The following is a 17,525-nucleotide window of genomic DNA, read 5'->3' as shown; positions in this document are numbered from 1 at the left end:
ACTACTTCAGAACATTTTGGAAGCGAAAGAGAATAAGTGAAGCCTGGGTAGAAGGACAATAAAGTCATGTCAGAAGCCCTGAATCTACTGAGAGGCCTCTGGTAGGATGTTCACACTGGTGTGTCCCTTGAGAAGAGGAATAATCCCTCTTCCAGCAACACAAAGTGAATTGGTCTAATGATGATGGATGCACAGGCAAGTGTCACCGGATGTTTATCTCAGATGAAAGGGCAAACTGTCTCAATGAGTTGAGTCTATAGAGACATCGGGGATTGTCCAAAGCAGGGCCCTGAGGATGGTGAAGGGCTTTGAGGGGAAGCTGGGTGATGAGTGGCTGAGGTCCCTTGGTCTGTTCAGCCAGGAGAAGAGGAGGCTGAAGAGAGACCTCATTGCAGTCTGCAACTCCCTCATGAGGGGAAGAGGAGGGGCAGGCACCGATCTCTTGTGACAAGTGACAGGACTTGAAGCTGGGGACTTGAGGACTTGAGGACATGAGGCTGAGTCATGGGAGGTTTACGTTGGGTATAAGGAAAAAGGTTCTTCACCCAGAGGGTGGTTAGGCCCTGGAACAGCTTCCTAGGGAAGTCGGCATGGCACCAAGCCTGACAGAGCTGAAGAAGCATTTAAACAGCGCTCTCAGGCACATGAGGGTCTCCTGTGCTGGAACAGGAACTGAACTTGGTGATGCTGATGGGTGTCTTCCAAATCAGCATAACCTATGCTTCTATAATTTATCATGTTTAAAGGTGAAATATCAGAATCAGTCATCCTCATTATTCACAGAGATGACATCATCAAAAAGGATGCCTCTCACAGATATTTACAGAAAAGTCAGTGGGAAAACATTTGGCATATCCATGCAACAGAAGATAACTTTTGTTACACCAGGCAAGTCCAAACCACCATCCTAGCTAGCACCCACCAGCACCCAGCAATGAAAGTGTGCATTGCTTCATTAACATTTTAGCAACTACTGTTTATCTGACAGTCCTTTCAAACTGTGAATAACACTCATGACTCCTTGATGTGGCATCAGGAAATCAGCATTGCAAAGGGACAATTTTTATTTGTTTCTGTTTTCTAGTGATCTGCTGAAGGAGCAGGTCCTGGATTCCTGAGGACCTTTCTCACAGCATCAAAAGCAGAAAGCTGATGAATCTGTTTTGAGTTGCCTGACCTTTGGAGGAAAGTGGTTAGAGCAAGTCTGTGTTCAAATTTTCCAGACAGGGGAGGAGTGACAAGATTGGTAAGGGTGTTAGAAGTCTCAGTTCTGCAAATGTGAGGAAGCCGTCTGGTTTGCATTACAGTGACCACTACATAGAACTCTAATTTTTGTTGACTTTTTTCTCCCTGGAAAAATTGTTGCTTTCTGCTGAGAAATGGTGGAGAAATAAATGAAATCTGAGTAGGAGGAGATATGTGTGTGAGAAGGACTGACACTGTGAGCATTTTCACAGTGGAGGCCTAATAAAAGGGAGATTTGGTGCACAGCTGATCTGAAACTGTGCCAGATTCTGATGCCAGACTTTGAAGATTACATTTTATATCCAGAAATTAGTGACTTCTTTCTTAATCTGTGATGGGAACATAGTTTGGTACCCATGGTACCCATGGATGCTGCTGATGCATCCTTTAAGCATTTGGGATGTTTATATTGAAGAGATATTTCCTAGAGTCTGTAACTGGAAAGCCCTAATGTAAGTTGACCGTTCGGGGCCGACCTCAAAAACATTGTCTAGAGCCTTTTTCTTCCCCTTTTCTCGAACAATGTTGGATGAAGCAAGGTCAAGGAGGTGATCAAAAAGTTGCATTAAAGTGAACTTCTTAAAATAGTGGCCATTATGTTACCTGGTGTGAACAAGTGGTAAAGCATAAAAGGCTGGTCTTGAAAGAATTGGTATTAGGATAGATTGAGAGCTTCCTTATATAGTGTAAATTTGTGTCTTATGAAAATAAAAGGTACTTTAGATTTACTCTACAGCAGATTTCTTTCTCAGGCCTCAATTCCACAATGTTTGCTAGAATTTATATTTTTTAAATTTCTCCTTCTGAACAGGTGATTTTTGTATTGACCAAGGTTACTTAGGCCCTGTGCTTGTTCTGCCTCACATTTTCTGTGATGGCCCTGATTTCATCCTTGTTCTGTTAGTTGCTCACATCCCAGTAAGCTGATGCCTACTGCAGTTTCCAAGTAAAAAACATCAGCATTAGAGTGAAATATTCACTCATTCCAAAATAATGTGTTTGCTTCTGAAATTAATTTTTCTCTTTTCCTTTTATATCTGTCTTTCTTTGATGTTGGTGGCCAAAATCTTTCTTGTGCCTGTAATTAATATGACTCATTTATAGTACTTTTCCTCTTCTTGCTTCCTTGGAAGCCACATTTGGATGGACTTTAAGCAGATCTCATTTTCTAAGGATACACTTTAGCTTTTAATATTTTCTTTGAAATGTTGTAAAAGATAACTTTAGTCAAATAGCCTGATGGACTGGAACCTTATTTAATATATGTGTTTTCTTGTTATTAGAATCATTAAACTTTTGGGTGAACTACTAAAGTTGTCACTAAACTAATACATAATTTCTTGATGGGAAATCTTCTGGAGATTTCTTTCAAGCTCAATATTTTCAGATTTCCAAGTACACTGTATTAGGCATCTGGGCATTAGCTGTCTGTTAATTGAAGGTCTCATGCTTCTGAATACATGACAATTCATGAGCAGCTCAACTTTTCAGCAGTAAAGATTTATTACCCATTATTTACACTTAATAGAAAGCTGATTCAAATCAGAAGGTTCAAGGACACTTTGAAAGCACTCTGAAAATGTGATACTGTGAAAAAAAATTAGGTGAATTTTTTGATAGCACAAATTTATTGAATGTGAAATTTAAGCATTGTCATAATAACATGAAACTTGGCAAATTAAAGTGAACACTTGCACAGAAATGTGTAGCTCATCTGTTTTCACAGAATGAAATTCTATGCAGTGATTTATCTGCAAATATCCACAAAAAGTGCAGCTCCAGTTTTAAGTCCTACTTTTGATTTTAGCTAAAATGCCATATTAGGTGGAGAACCATATTAGGTGGAGAAGGAAGTATTTTGTTTTGGATCATGTGTGCAGCTGCCCTGGTAGCAAGCAGACCTACATCTGCAAAAAGTAACCTCAGTATGTGGTTTGCAACAACTTCCTTTGGGCTGAGGCATCAGCCTGACCTCTCAAGGGCCAGGTTCTGGCATGTTTGTTATCACTGAGTAGTGTGCATCCTGTCCCCAGCAGTGAGCTCAGAGGATGCTGATGACTAGGACAGAGAAGAAATCGTGTTTTCAGATCAGGAACTAAGGCAGAGTGACTAAATCCTAGTTGATATCCTATGGGGCAGTGATCACTAACAGTTGTCTCTAAATTCGCCAGAGTTTACAATTGCTTAACAGCTACTGAAAATAATGCCATGCAAATTTAACTGCCAAAACAGGCCTTTAGAAACCTGATATTAGGTACTCATAATTAAAAATCTGACAGTGAAAACCATTTTGATCCAGGATACATTCTAATAAATCTGAATGTTTTCTTCTTACACCTAAGTAACTTTTCTTGTTTCTTAATGTACATTGAAAGGAAAAATTAACTGGATTATTTCCAGATAGTAAATAATGGCTTTTCTACTTGGACTCTTATAAAAAATATTGTCTTTTTCATGGCTTTGGAGATAAGCCTTTTTTGTCTTAACTCTAGAAACTGAATAATCAATTGTTTAAATGAGCCTGCTGCTCACATGTGTTGTTTGTTTTAGCTTTTTTTTCCAGGGGGAAAAAAGTGAATAGTTTCATTTTTCACTTGCAAGGAACAAGAGGGCTTTCAGTGCACTAAGATGTGCAGCCTTCTTACATTATTTTCTAATAAAAACGTAACACAATAGCAGGAAGAAAAAGCCTGAAAATTAATTAATTTTAGCATTTACTTCAGAATTTCTACACAAGTTATGAGTGTTCTGAAAAGGGCCCGGTGTAAGAGTAAATATTCTACCTTAGGAAACATATTTTTATACTGTTGGTTAGTTTGTATGTGGCAGAAAACAAAGAGGAAGAGATTGGTTCTCAGAAAGGAAAGAGCATTTTAATATAATTTCTTGAATTTTTGAGTCCATAACTGTTCCCTACAAACAGGGAGCTGTATTATCAGCTGCTCATTGTCACCGCTCAACATAGCGGTGACAAAATTCCAGCTGCAGGAATTTTCCTGTGGTGTGTTTCTGTCAACAGAGGTGATGGAAAGATCTCTCCAAATTAGCATTGCTAATGGCGGTATTGGCTGTGGTCATTGCTAAACTTACATCTCTGCTGTCCAAGCCTTGCAGAGTTGATGAACTTAACCCTTGCAGAACTAAAAGGCATGACCAACAGGCCTCCTCAGCAAGTGCAGCTCCAGCCATGACCAGCATTAGCTGTACTCCAGAGTAGAAGAGGTAATATCCAGTTTGCCATCTTCTGCACTGATTTGCTAAATCAACAAAATATATTAAGACCATTCAGTTACATATTCTTTCCCACTTGCCTGTGCTAATGGAAAAGTCTTGTGACTAGTGGGCAATAAATTTTCAACATTGTTGATTTTTGTACTGTCTTTTAACTTTATAGTGGAGGTTGGCATCCTCATGTTTTTTGCACTTGAAGCCAAGATCAAATAAAGTTTCAGGTTTATTTTCTAAAAGTCTGGCTGGTTTTGAGATGTCAGGGAATCCTGATTGATGTGAAATGAGGGTAAGGTGAGGCAGTTATCTGAACAGCAAGTCAAACATGATTGTTGAAATTCAAAGCTCTAACAGGCAACTCCAGGTATAAATCACAGAAGAAACATGAGCCAGTAACCCAAAAAGTCTATAAAACAACCAGCAAGTTTCAGAAAAAAGAGTTTGTAGAGAGCTTTTGTCTGAATGACCTCTGATTCCCAGCTGTGTTGGGAGTAGGCTAGGTGGGATCTGGGTGAGGAGTTGAAAGAGCCCTCACCTAACTTTAAGGTGAGAATACTTCAGCAGGCACATAGAGACATAGTATCTGCCTTGGGGAAATGCATCTGTTGAAAGCATTACATTTAAACTGTTTAAAACCTCCCTTAGAGCACTGAATTCATTATTATGAAGCAGAATAAACCTTCTAAACTGCTTGTATTCTACTAAAAGTGCAAACAAAATAATTCACTTTTGTACATTAAATGCAGTTATTTTGGAAATCAACATCCTCCCAAGCTATCTAAGGTACAGATACCACTTATGTGACAAAGTAGATAAGTAAAATGTTTTTTCTACCACACAGTTTTGTATGCTCAAGTTTCCCAATTGTAAGGAGGATTGATGGCTTCTCTTTGTTTATTTTGCATTCAGTAGATATTTGGGGAAGGATTTTTTTCTGGTTTTGCTGACACAATCTTTGCCAAAGATCTGTTCTACAAAGTATGAATTGACTAAGAAAAATTTCCGAAACCCTCATGCAGAAAAACAAATTATTCATTCAATTAGCAATTGTATTGACACTTTTCTGATGTTCAACTTAAAATCTAGTTTCCTGTTGATTTCTTTTTGCCCGTACTTCTGTTATGTCTCCTTGTTGGCTACTTTCAAATATGATATGTGTTATCTAAGATACTAATCAGTGAAATTTAGGAACAAAATTACATTTCCTGTTCTTTCTTCTCACTTGCTTTCAGAGAAAATCTGACTTTAGGCACCATTTTCACCTTTTTGGGTTTGCCTAAAACTACAGAACTTGGGAGCTATGCAAGTCCAGCCTACTGCCCTATTCCCTTGGGTGCCAGGTTACTGGAGGCACAATTTTCCCTTCCTTCCTGTTTTGGTGGTTGAGTTTGTTCCAGTGAAGTTCAAGGCACGCTGAAGAAAAATTTGTACCCTGGCCTTATCCTGACATGTAGTCAGGACATGGACAAAATATGTCCTAACACAAACAAGTTGAGAAGTTCAGCTGAATCACACCTGATATAGACATTCATAATGCAGTCAGTAAATATGCTTAATACATGCCCTTATGAAACACATGATGTCCTGGTGCCTGAAAAAACTTGAATGGTTATTTATGAATATCTGTGAGTAATGCAGCCTCCTAAGTACAGCAGTACTCTCTGGCAATGTCCTGGGGCTGTTTGGTATTGCAGAGTTGCTCTCAATTGGTTGAGAATTGCTTAGGTAACTCCTCCAGGGAACAAAATTAAAATACTGCAACCCCACAACTTTAATTAAAACCAATGCTAAAAAACAGGAAACCAGAATTGGTTTACCATCAGTCCACCACCTCTCCTTCACTACCTCTGCTCTACCTCCCTCTATATAAAGATTTCAGTGTTAAAAAAAAAAAGTAAAAATAAAAAAGAAAAAAAAAGTCAAAAGACTGACTATTTCTGTCTTACTTTTTGCAAGCAACTAGAATTTTTTTTTTGTGAGGACTAGTGAGATCAAGCCATGAAAGTTATTAGTTAAATACAGGGTCTGCACAGAAAAATGCTAGTCTCTAACTTTTTATGTTTTTATATCTCTTGTAATCGTGACATTTGTAAGTGGTACTGACAGAAACCGCATACTAAGCTCATGATCTTGAAACATAATTCCTTTTTACTGTAAACAGCTCCATGTGCTGACTCTGAAGGGAAAAAGAGGTGAACAAAAAGTATATCTCTTAATCTGCCCCAAAGCATGTATATAAAAAGCCTAAAAATAGAGTATGACAAACACTGAAGAAATCATGCATGTTAATATCTAGATAAATTGCACTATATAGAACAGACATTCTTTTCTAGAAAGAAAGAATGTCTGGGAGACTTAGACATCTAAATAAATATTTTCATTTTTTCTTGATATGCTGCTTTATTTGGTAAAGTTTTGGGATCTCCTTTACCTGCTGTACCTGGTATTAAAAACTAGGCTGGTCAGATTAGTCTTTCAGATGTCAAGGAGGTTTATACATAAAAGTATTACTGTCTTTTTACCTTGAAACCATACTCTTTGACAAAAGAAAACTTCTAGGAGAAATTAAAGTTTAGACTTCTTCAGCAGTCATGGTTTTTTATTAATTTTCTTTAAAGTGCTGTTTATCTGTGAGACATTTTTGTCTCATATTTTAGTCATACATTGCAAAGGGGTTTGTATATTTTTTTTTCTGTCTCACCCCTGCTTAGGCTTTTTTTTTTTTCGTCATCTCAAGCTCATGGATATCAGGAAAGCCTTGCTATATCTAATGAGGAGGGTGATGATTCCTACTATTTGTTTTATTTGTTAAACATCATATTAGAGACAGATGATGGAAAATACTGCAAGATTTCCTGATCAGGAGTAAAAGGTGAATAGCACTTTGGTTCTTCCCAGGGGAAATACTGATATTTAGAGAGCTCTATGTGCAACAAACGTAGAAGCTAGGAAAATCTCTTAGTAGAACATTAAAGCATTTAAAATTTGAAAAGAAACTTCCTTTTAATTGGCTGTTCTGTGGCTGGTTGCATCAGAGAAGCTATTTGCCCCTCTCTGTCTCTTTTACCCTGCTCCACTTCCCCTTTCTGTCTCTTTTATTCTGCTCCACTTCCCCTTTCTTCTAATAAAAAAAAAAACCTAAATTAATAGAAAGGGCTTTGGCAAAATATGGAAGAGCAGAGGTCCTTCTGGGTATCTTGTGAGAAACCAGATAAGAAAGATCCTGCAGGAGTCCCGGATTTCAAAAATGGAGCAAAACCATTGATGTCTTGATGTGAGCTCTGGTTTAGCCCTGGCCACTAAGATGCCTGAGTATGTGGTCGCTACTGAGAAGAAAACATCACACTGGGTGACAGTAAGGCCGTGATATCTGAGCTGCCATTGTCTTTCCCTATAAATAGCATAATTGACTACTCATTCTCAGATGACTCCAAATGGTATTTAAAAACCTAAACTGACTTTAAATGATGGCTTGTGGTTGACAGATATATCTGATGTGGCCTATCCTTTTATCTCTTCCTGTCTCTTCTACAGAATTCTTCCTGTTATACATTTCTTTCCTATATTTTACACACTCATCTGCTGGTGAAATCTCTTATTACTATTTAATTTTTGTTGGTATTTTGGTTAGGTTGTTATAATTTGCATACTCATTTCACTGTTTACATAGGAGTCTTTTTTAAGTACAAGGAAAAATTGTTCATTGCGTACTTTACATATTTTTAACAGAGCAGAAGAATAAACTAGACATTAATATTACCGCTGATGAAACTGTATGAAGATTGCTAGTGAAAAGCATTGCTGTGACAGTGCTCAGTGTTTAGCTTAATGCCCCCAAATTGTTTTGCTAATGGTCTTACTATCCACAAGGGATCTCATATGCCAGACAATAATTGTTTCCCCTGTTTCTCTTTTTAATGATGGCCTCTTAAATGAATATGCCCCCTAATAAGAAAAGCTTTTAGAGAGATTAGATTGGATACTGATTACAACTGGAGAGGCTGCTAAAAGTTCCATAGAAGTTCTTATTTATGCTTGGACTACTGTAACTGGGCATAGACCTGCTGTGTCTGAGGGGCTCTGGGCTCCAGGGATCCCATCTCTGCTGCATCAGCAGCTTTCAGATGAAAAAAAACTGTCAGTGGAGGTAGAAACAAACTCAGCAGGGATTAACCACCTGCAAATTTATCCAGCTTCTTGGGTGTATTTTGCCACTAGAACTGATTTCCATACTGTTTCTCACAGAGCCGAATTTTGCAGCTTCAAACCCAACTCATACATTCCATAAATGTCTTCAAGTGAATTTTCTTTTTATAAAATGGCTGAGAATTGTTTCTAATTCCTCTTGCTTTTCCTTGTGTACAATTGTCCTTGCTTCAGGAAGGATGAGGTCTGCTATGGGGTTTGCTGTAGGGCACTGTACTATGGGGTAAGTTTCCCTAAATTACTTGGAATGTTGATGGCTTTTGAAGGGAAGATATATGAACTCCAGAATTTTTTTATATTATTAAAAAAATAACACAGTGTCGATGCTTGCTATGAAGAAAGATGGAATCTTTATGCAATAATACCCAATCTCTTCAATTAAAATTCAGAATTCCAAATATTTAATAATGTACACTGTGCTCATTTCAAAATGCTGTTTTCAGAGTTTAAAAAGCTTATTCTGACTGCAGGGACATGGTTTCCTTTTAAAAAAGTTTCTTTACCTTAAAGAAACCTTGATTTTGGAATTAAGATATAAAAGTACTTAAATGTCAATGAAATTTCTCAAAGAAAACTGCAAAATCTATATTTCAAATCTTGGTGGTCAACTGAAAATCTACTTGTAGCCAAATCCATTACTATAATACATGCTCATGGAGATCATTTAAACAGTTGAAAGAAGAGACAGTTCTGTGAGAAAAAAAAAAAGAAAGGAAGTTCTTTAATAATAAATAGACAGCATAAAGGTTCTTTTACTTTTTGGGAATCAGATAGTTCTGAAGGATGTGAGGAAGAAGGAATGGGGAGGGAATTTAATGATTTTTCTGAATAACCAAAAACAGTAATAAGATGATTCTAGGAATGAACTGCTGGATAAAAAGAAAGACTAGTATTTTTGGACCACTTTCAACAAGAAGAAGCAGCTGTGAAATCTAGAAGGTCTCCCCGACCTGACCAGGACAGCATTAACTTATCTGTAAGGTGAGAGTGTGGAAAGGAGGTAAAATATAATAATTCCTTAGCATTAAGATACGAAGATGAAAGTTAATTGAAGCACTGTATGAAATCAAATAAAAAATCCTGGACTGTCTATACTAGCATAAAGGATCTTGGCAACAATTAAGAATATTAAATTATTAGTCAACTCTTGAGTAGTTTCCATTAACATTATATCACTGACATTTTCTTGAAATATTAGAGACATGAAATCACCTGTTCCAAAGAATCTAAGGAGGATGGCAGCACAACATGTTTAAAAGGTACTTTCTGGCTATATTTATACTAATAAATTCAACAACACTAGGAAAGTTTATTGTGTGTTGGACTTCATTGCCCATACTGCTAAAAACTAAGAGAAATCCATGGCATGGTTTTGGCCTTCATCAACCAGTATTTTTCCAAACAATTCCCTGGCCCATTATGAGTGTTAACCTTGAACAGGCACCATTCCAAATAAACAGGTTTTATTTGGTTACCTTGTTTGGAGGTTAAAACAAATTAATAACAAGAATATGGGGCCCTAGGAGTAGGGCAGGGGACAGGAAACAAATAGACTTCATTTGTATTTTTTTTTCAAACTGAGTAATACATGATAAAGCTTTAGTTCTCTTCTTGTTAAAATGCAAAAAATATAAATTGCTTTCATATCATAATAGAGCTGAGAGTTTATTAGACTCACATTGATACACAAGAGAAAATGATCAAAGAACTTGTGCTAATTTAGGAATGCCTTTTTTGTAAAATGACAATTTTTATGACCTACAGGATATACATTGACACAAGCTTCTCCCAAGCTATCAGTAAGGATACATTTTAAAAATTGTAAATAAGTACATAATAAATCAGTGGGGAAAGAATAAATTGAAAAAAATGTGAATGATAGCTGAGAGAATTTAAAGAATGTTTCACTAAGTGAGCCAAAACAAGAATCACACAGTCAAGAATTGGAACAGTAATGATGAATTTAAAACACCCCTAAGCTGACCAGGTTTTTTAATTTCTAATGGGCAATGATGAAAACAAAAGAAGCTGATGTAGGTGACTAAAGCAAAACTGAATATAAACCATAGAAAACTGAGAAGGGAAGCAAATGTACAGAAGATGCATCCATCAAAGTTTAAGGATAACATAAAGGGATTTTTTAACTGTTTCTGCCCAGATCAGCAGGAGTGGGCGTGGTCAAGATCCTAATGTTACTCAGTACCATATTACACCATTGCCAGGGTCCAGGGAAAAGGGACCCTTTCCCTTTTGTGAAGAAAGGATGTTCCTTTTCCTGTCAGACCCAAAAGGTCTGTCCACCACTGTTTTTCATTGTTGAGCATTTTGCATGTTAATCACATTCTCTTTGTACACTTCTGTAATTAATACCGGTGTTGTTATTGCTTGCTTTATCATCATATTTCTGTTTCCAGCAAAATGTTCTTATCTCAACCCATAATCACTCCCTTTTTTGTTCCCCACTGGAGGAGGGGAAGGGGAGGGTTTTGTGGTTTTCTTTCTACTGGAAGTACTAAATTACCAAATTGGAGAATACCATTCCTAAGCCACAACACAGCACAAGGGAAAGAGAGGCTACTGACAGGCGCTAGTACATTTGTCAGTAGAAAAAGGGTAGAATTATTAGAAGTATTAAAGCAGCAGAATAAGAAATGTTGAGTGAATAAATAATAAATATATCACTGGGGGAAAATGCCAGATATAGTGTTTTTGGCAAATGTTTTGTAGTATGCACTTAAATGTTTTGGAAGAGCTATCAGACCTTATAGAATCACACATTCACAGAATCTTCAAGGAAGAGAAAATTGAAGGTTGGAAGAGACCTTCCAGGTCATCTGTCCAACCACCCACCCAGCACCAGAATAATCACCCCTTAACCATACCCCCAAGTACCACATCCAGGTGCCTCTTAAACACATCCAGAGATGGCGACTGCACCACCTCCCTGGGCAACTTATTCTAATGCCTGGATACTTTTTCAGTGAAAACTTTTTAATAAATATCCTGTCATAACATCTTAAACTCCAGCAAAGTAGAACAATGAAATTGTTGCTGTTAAAATGAGTAGTTATTGAGCAGTGTGGCATTGTACAGAGCACAGATCACTAACACAAATTGATTGGGCCATTTAATAAGTTCAGGACTAGATGAATATAAAAAGTCCAAGTACAAATAATAGCTTTTGGAACAAGAGAAACCACATTTTGAGAATACAGATGCTGAAAAGATGCAGATTTTTTTTTTTTTTTTGCTTAGTGGTTAGAAACAAGTTTCAGGTTAAAAAAATTTTAGGTGTGGCAGTCTTCTTATTAATGTTAATAGGATGAACAATTTAACCATTCTGGATAGCAATATAAGCAATATAGCAGTATAAGGTGGTAGCAATGAGTTTATATGAACAATGTTTGGTAATGGTGTGATGCTTCCTTGAATTCTGTGTCCAGTCCTGATGACCACATTTCAAGAAGGGTTACCCTTCTGAGAGTCCAATCAAACACCAAAAAGAAAAAAATAAAAGCCCTATATTATGAAAGCTAAAGAGCTCCCCTTGAGTAATTATTAGGTAAAAATTGCAGTAATTCAGTTACAATCTAAACGTACCAGTAATAGGATCTAAAATTGATAATATGATGCCTCAACCCATTAAAAAAAGGTTTAATGAGTGAAACTAGAAGGTACAGTAATTCAGTTGAGAACTATGGCTTCTATGACAGCAAGTTTAGCTAGCATCTGACACATTTGTAAGTCAGTGGCAGTTATTTCACATCTGGAAACTTTAAAAAAGAATTTGGGTAGAGGGTTTCTTTTTGTAACGATTTTTGCAATTTTACCACTGCTTCAACCAGCTCATCTTTTGCAGGGTGTCATATTATCATGACATGAAGACAGGAGCTGTAACCTTCTGCACAGTAGCTCTCAGTAGATTGCTGAGATTTAAAAAGCATATGAGGAAAAAACATCTCTTGTAGCTTTGACCTTTGTCTTACTCCCATCCTATTTCTAAGCATTCGCTCTTGCCTGTTGTCACAAATAGGACTCTGAGCTAGACAGATCATCAGTCCAACCCAATAAAATTCTTACATTCTTACTACAGTGGCAATTCTTCCTTGAATTCCTATGAATGTCAAGATTTTATTCCATTACACATAATTGTTATCTTTTGCAGGCATGAGTGGAAGAAAATAATGCCATTTACTCAGGAAATTGTATAGCTCTTTTAATAGCTGGATCTGTAATTATATTCTGATGCCAGATTTCTACAGGAACAACTAATGGAAGCAGCTATGCAACATCGCACAGACTACACACCTGTATTTTAATTGTATTAATCTTGTTAACTATTTGGGGCTCTGTTCAACTGAGTTAAATACAGGCACCTACATCTTTCAATTAATTCAGATTTCATCAAGGCTTTACTTGTTTACTGCTTTCTAGGTTCCTCACCTGATCTTTAAGAGTGTGAGCTATTGGAGTCTTATGCCCAATCTATTATATATGAGTATTATAAAGCTTGATAAATATGAAGCTGCCTCTTACAAAAATGGCATTTTTCCAGTGGCAGAGATTGCTTTAGAAGACATTTTGAGCTTTTCAGTAAATTGGTTGCAAATCATTTTGATGTTTAGAGTGCTGGGTGCAGGGATAGTGACAGGTTCTGACAAGGCAGAAAGTGCTGTGGCATTATCAGTAAGCCATGGAAATGATCCTGAAAAGGAATGCTACATTACTTAAATGGAAAAAGTGCTGTTGAGACTTCACAATCTGTTCACAGAGGGCTTATAAACAGAGAGGTGAAATCAGCTGAAAAAAGCTATTCAGTAAGAAGTATACACACACACCTCCTGCCTGAAAGTATGTTCAGGTGTTCTGTCAGCCAAGTAACAGACATATTTTTAAAAGGAAACAGAGAAGAAATGTTTCTGAAATAACTGTAGACAAATCCTAGAGAAGAAATGTGATTAATTTGAGCAGGGTTTTGAGTTAGAATGGAGTATGAGGAGGGAATCTAAAGGAGGGTGGGGCACCTGATGGTTTTTTTTCAACATCCATTCATCCAGAGGATAGCACTGCAATCTTACACTCATCCACTGAACCAGTGGATACCTGCCTGACTTGTGCTCTATGTGCATGAAACATAGAGCACAGTTTTCCAGTAAATCTCCTTATGTGAAGTGAAGTATACCCTGGGCACCACATATTTTTGAACACAAAGTCAATACACCAATTCACCCCATGTTCTCATGATAAATGCCTGCTACCATTCTAATGACCGTTCTGATCATAGTCAGTAAAAAATTTCTTACCATTTAGCATCTGGAGAAACAAATATTTATTAAATTTGATGAAAACATGAAAAAAAGTGAGAGACTCAGACTCAAAGACTCACAGAATCATAGACTCATAGAATCATAAAATCATAGAATCATAGAATGGCTTGTGTTGGCAGAAACCTGAAAGGTCAACCCCTATGGCAAGGACAGTGACACTTACTGCTAGGAAGGGTTGCTCAAACTCATCTAACTTGGCCTTCAGCACTTCCAGGGATGAGGCATCCACAGCTTCTCTGGGCAACCTCTTTCAGTGTCTCACCACCCTCACAGTAAAGATTTTTTTCCAATTATCTAATATAAATCTTCTGTCTTTCAGTTCAAACCCATTCTCCCTTGTCCTATAACTGCATTCTGTAGTGAAAGATTTCTCTTCATCCTTCTTGTAGGATCAGTTCAGGTACTGCAGGGCTGAAGATTATGAAACTGCACTCTTTATTATGAAAGTTCCAGATGTATGCATTTTATTTATTGGCATAGGTGGCTAGTTTATTAATTTTATGATATTGACAAATGAAAAAACACTTGGTAAAATCTAATTGGAGTTTTTACTGTGTTCACTTTCTGTGAGGGTAAAGATGGCAAGCTGTAAACACATTTAAAAACAGTGAAACTATTAATTAAGCTCAAAACCCAATAAGATTCAGTACATAATACACATGCATGCCACGTTTCACTTAGAAAAAAACCCTAACAAATGATAACCTATTTATGAAGTGCTTACATTTTCCAAGGGGGAGGTCCCTGCATGACTAAAGAATTATGTTTTTGTAATTATAAAGAGAACAACAAAAACCCCCAAGAGATGGTAAAAATGTCTAAAAATTAAGCTAGACTTTGGTTCTGAGAGCAGCTTGGTGTGCAGGTAGACAGATGATAATGCTTTGTGCAGCCCCCAGTGTAAGAAAATATGGTTACTGTATATCCTATATACCATAGATCTGTGAGCACCTGTGCCCTCTGAGCTGCCCCATGTCCGCAGCTGCTTCATGGCCTGTCAGGACCGTGCCTGTGCCAGAGGCTGGCTCCTTAGTGTTTCTTACTAATTCATAAAATGCACATTTCCACCTGTCACAGGAGCTTCTTCTTCATTGATGGACCTGCTGATAACATGCTTGCTGACTGAGGAAGACAGTAAAAGTCAAGACACATTTTGGGTGGCAAAGCCTAAAAAGAATGTCTGCTGACTGATGCATATGAAACTGATGTTTCTTAGAAAATGAAGCTAACACAGTACTACTCAGTTTCATTTTGGATTATCTTATCTCAGCAGATGAAATAAAGGATGAAAATTCTTCATATGTTTGTTCATAAAGATACATGCATACACACACACACACACACACACACACACACACACACGCACACACACACACATATATATGGCAAATATTAGATACAAAATTGAAGTTTTCCCAGAAGAGCTAATGTGTGGATGTCCCATCTCTCCGTCTCTGGAAGTGTTCAAGATCAGGCCGGATAGGACTTTGAGGAAGTGAAAGGCATTCCTGTCCATGGCAGGGGAATTGGAACTAGATAATGTTTAAGGTCTCTTCCAACACAGATTATTCTATAATGCTATGAAAACAAAATTAGAAGATAAATTAATTTACCAGTAGGGTATACCTGTGGAGTAAGTCTGGTTTTAGTTGTTATATAGGGTTTTTCCACTGGTCATGTCCCTCAGTTATCAAAGCTGAGGGCTTACTTCAAAGATAACGGTGCACTCTGACTCTTCTTCTAAGAAGCAATTTTTGGTTTCTACCCTCTTGACTGAAACTTATTCAATAACTATTGTGCCAAAATTCACTTTTCAACACACATTTTTATCCTTCACCATCATCTTTCTAAGAGCTCATGTTGTTTTTCATTTTGAACCTCAATAAAATGCAAGTAAATCATACAAGGTACTCATAAAGAAATATAATATTATAAATATGTAGATAGGCACTTCTATTAACTCTCTCCTTCACAAAGTTATCTGCTTGACACTCTAATAATGCAAAGGAGCTTTAATAGTTTCTTTTGTGTGGTTTTCTTATTTTCTCAGTAAATTTAAAAAAAATTACTTTTTAGCATGTTTGTTCTCTTGATTATTGGAACCAACCTTAAAGTTCATAACATATTTTATAAATTATATATCAAAATAATTGTATAAATCTTTTATTGATTCCTGTGGCCTCATTTTTGTCTTTTCAAGGCAAAACATGACAACCAGAAAAGAATATGGGAAAGGTAAGTTTATACTGCTTAACAGCAGTTTTTCTAATATTTTATCTCTTACAAAGCTCCTTCAAATTTTTGACTGCCCAAATCACATAAGAATCTGATGTTATGACTGTGCTTGTCTCCAACATGCTAAATTCTTCATACAGGTTTAGAGACGTAGAGAAAGGAATATGAAAAAGGAAACTATTCCATAGAGATAATTACATACCAACAATCTCACGATTAATAATTTTTGGTAGGCTACTGTCAAAGAAACAGTAAGAGTACTATTTCTGCCGACACTAACTTACTATAGAAGAAAATAGGTTATTTCACTTGGAAGGGACTTACAATAATCCTCTAGTCCAACAGTAGACACATACTTGCAGCACAAAACGGGGACATTTTAAGGAATATTGATTGTTTTTTCCATAAAGCCTGTAGCTGTGTACTGCTTCCCCCAAGAATGAAGCTGGCTGCAGAGGTCCCTGCTCATACTCTCCTTCTCATTGAGGAGGCTGTGCACTTACATTTGTGATTTTTAGCTGGCTGCCTTCAGGATGGACTGTAAATCAGATCAGTGAAACATCCTGAACTAAACAAGTAGTTTGGAAGTGGCTTTCCAAGTCAGACTGCTCGTTTGGCTTATGGCACAGCTGAAAAAAGACAGTTGCATCAGGGTAGCTGAAATCAGTGAATTACAGCAGAGGGGCTGGACACAAGCAACAGGGAAAGAGAAAGAATCTGTCTTTTTACAGCTTTTATCCCTGATGGAAATATGTCATGGAATGGCTGCCCTGCCCTAGGAAGAGGGATGTGGCAGGAAGCAAACAGCCAGGCAGTGACAACTCACTGTGCTATACATCACACACAGGACAGGAATTCTTGCTTCCCAGCAATGCAGTACTATTTCCTTCCTGTACATTCATTTAACCATCACAGGTGCCTTAAAAGGTAGAGCAGGTGGGGGTTTTTCAGTGCTTGTGCTGACTTTTTGTTTCTGAATCTCTAGTAGAATTAATTGAGATGCTGGTTCAATTTGTTGAGGAAAAGAAAGTTTGTTGCATCTTTTGAAAAGCAGCACTGAAGCTTTCATTCATCTGCTTTTCATCCAGTGTTCTTTTCTGGCCTCCTTTTTGTTTCCTGCTACACAATGCAGTATTATTATGAAAGCATTTAAAGTAATGACAACTATATTAAGAACATATCACTCTGGAAAAAAAATTAACCATTTTTCTGCATGTAGGGAAAAAAGGAGCAGAAATTTACTTGAATTATAAAGGCCACACACACACTGGGCAATTGTTGCGT

This window comes from Zonotrichia leucophrys, chromosome 2, assembly GCF_028769735.1.
Source record: "Zonotrichia leucophrys gambelii isolate GWCS_2022_RI chromosome 2, RI_Zleu_2.0, whole genome shotgun sequence".
In the NCBI taxonomy this organism is placed as follows: Eukaryota; Metazoa; Chordata; class Aves; order Passeriformes; family Passerellidae; genus Zonotrichia; species Zonotrichia leucophrys.
Note: the sequence above shows the minus strand (reverse complement) of the source record.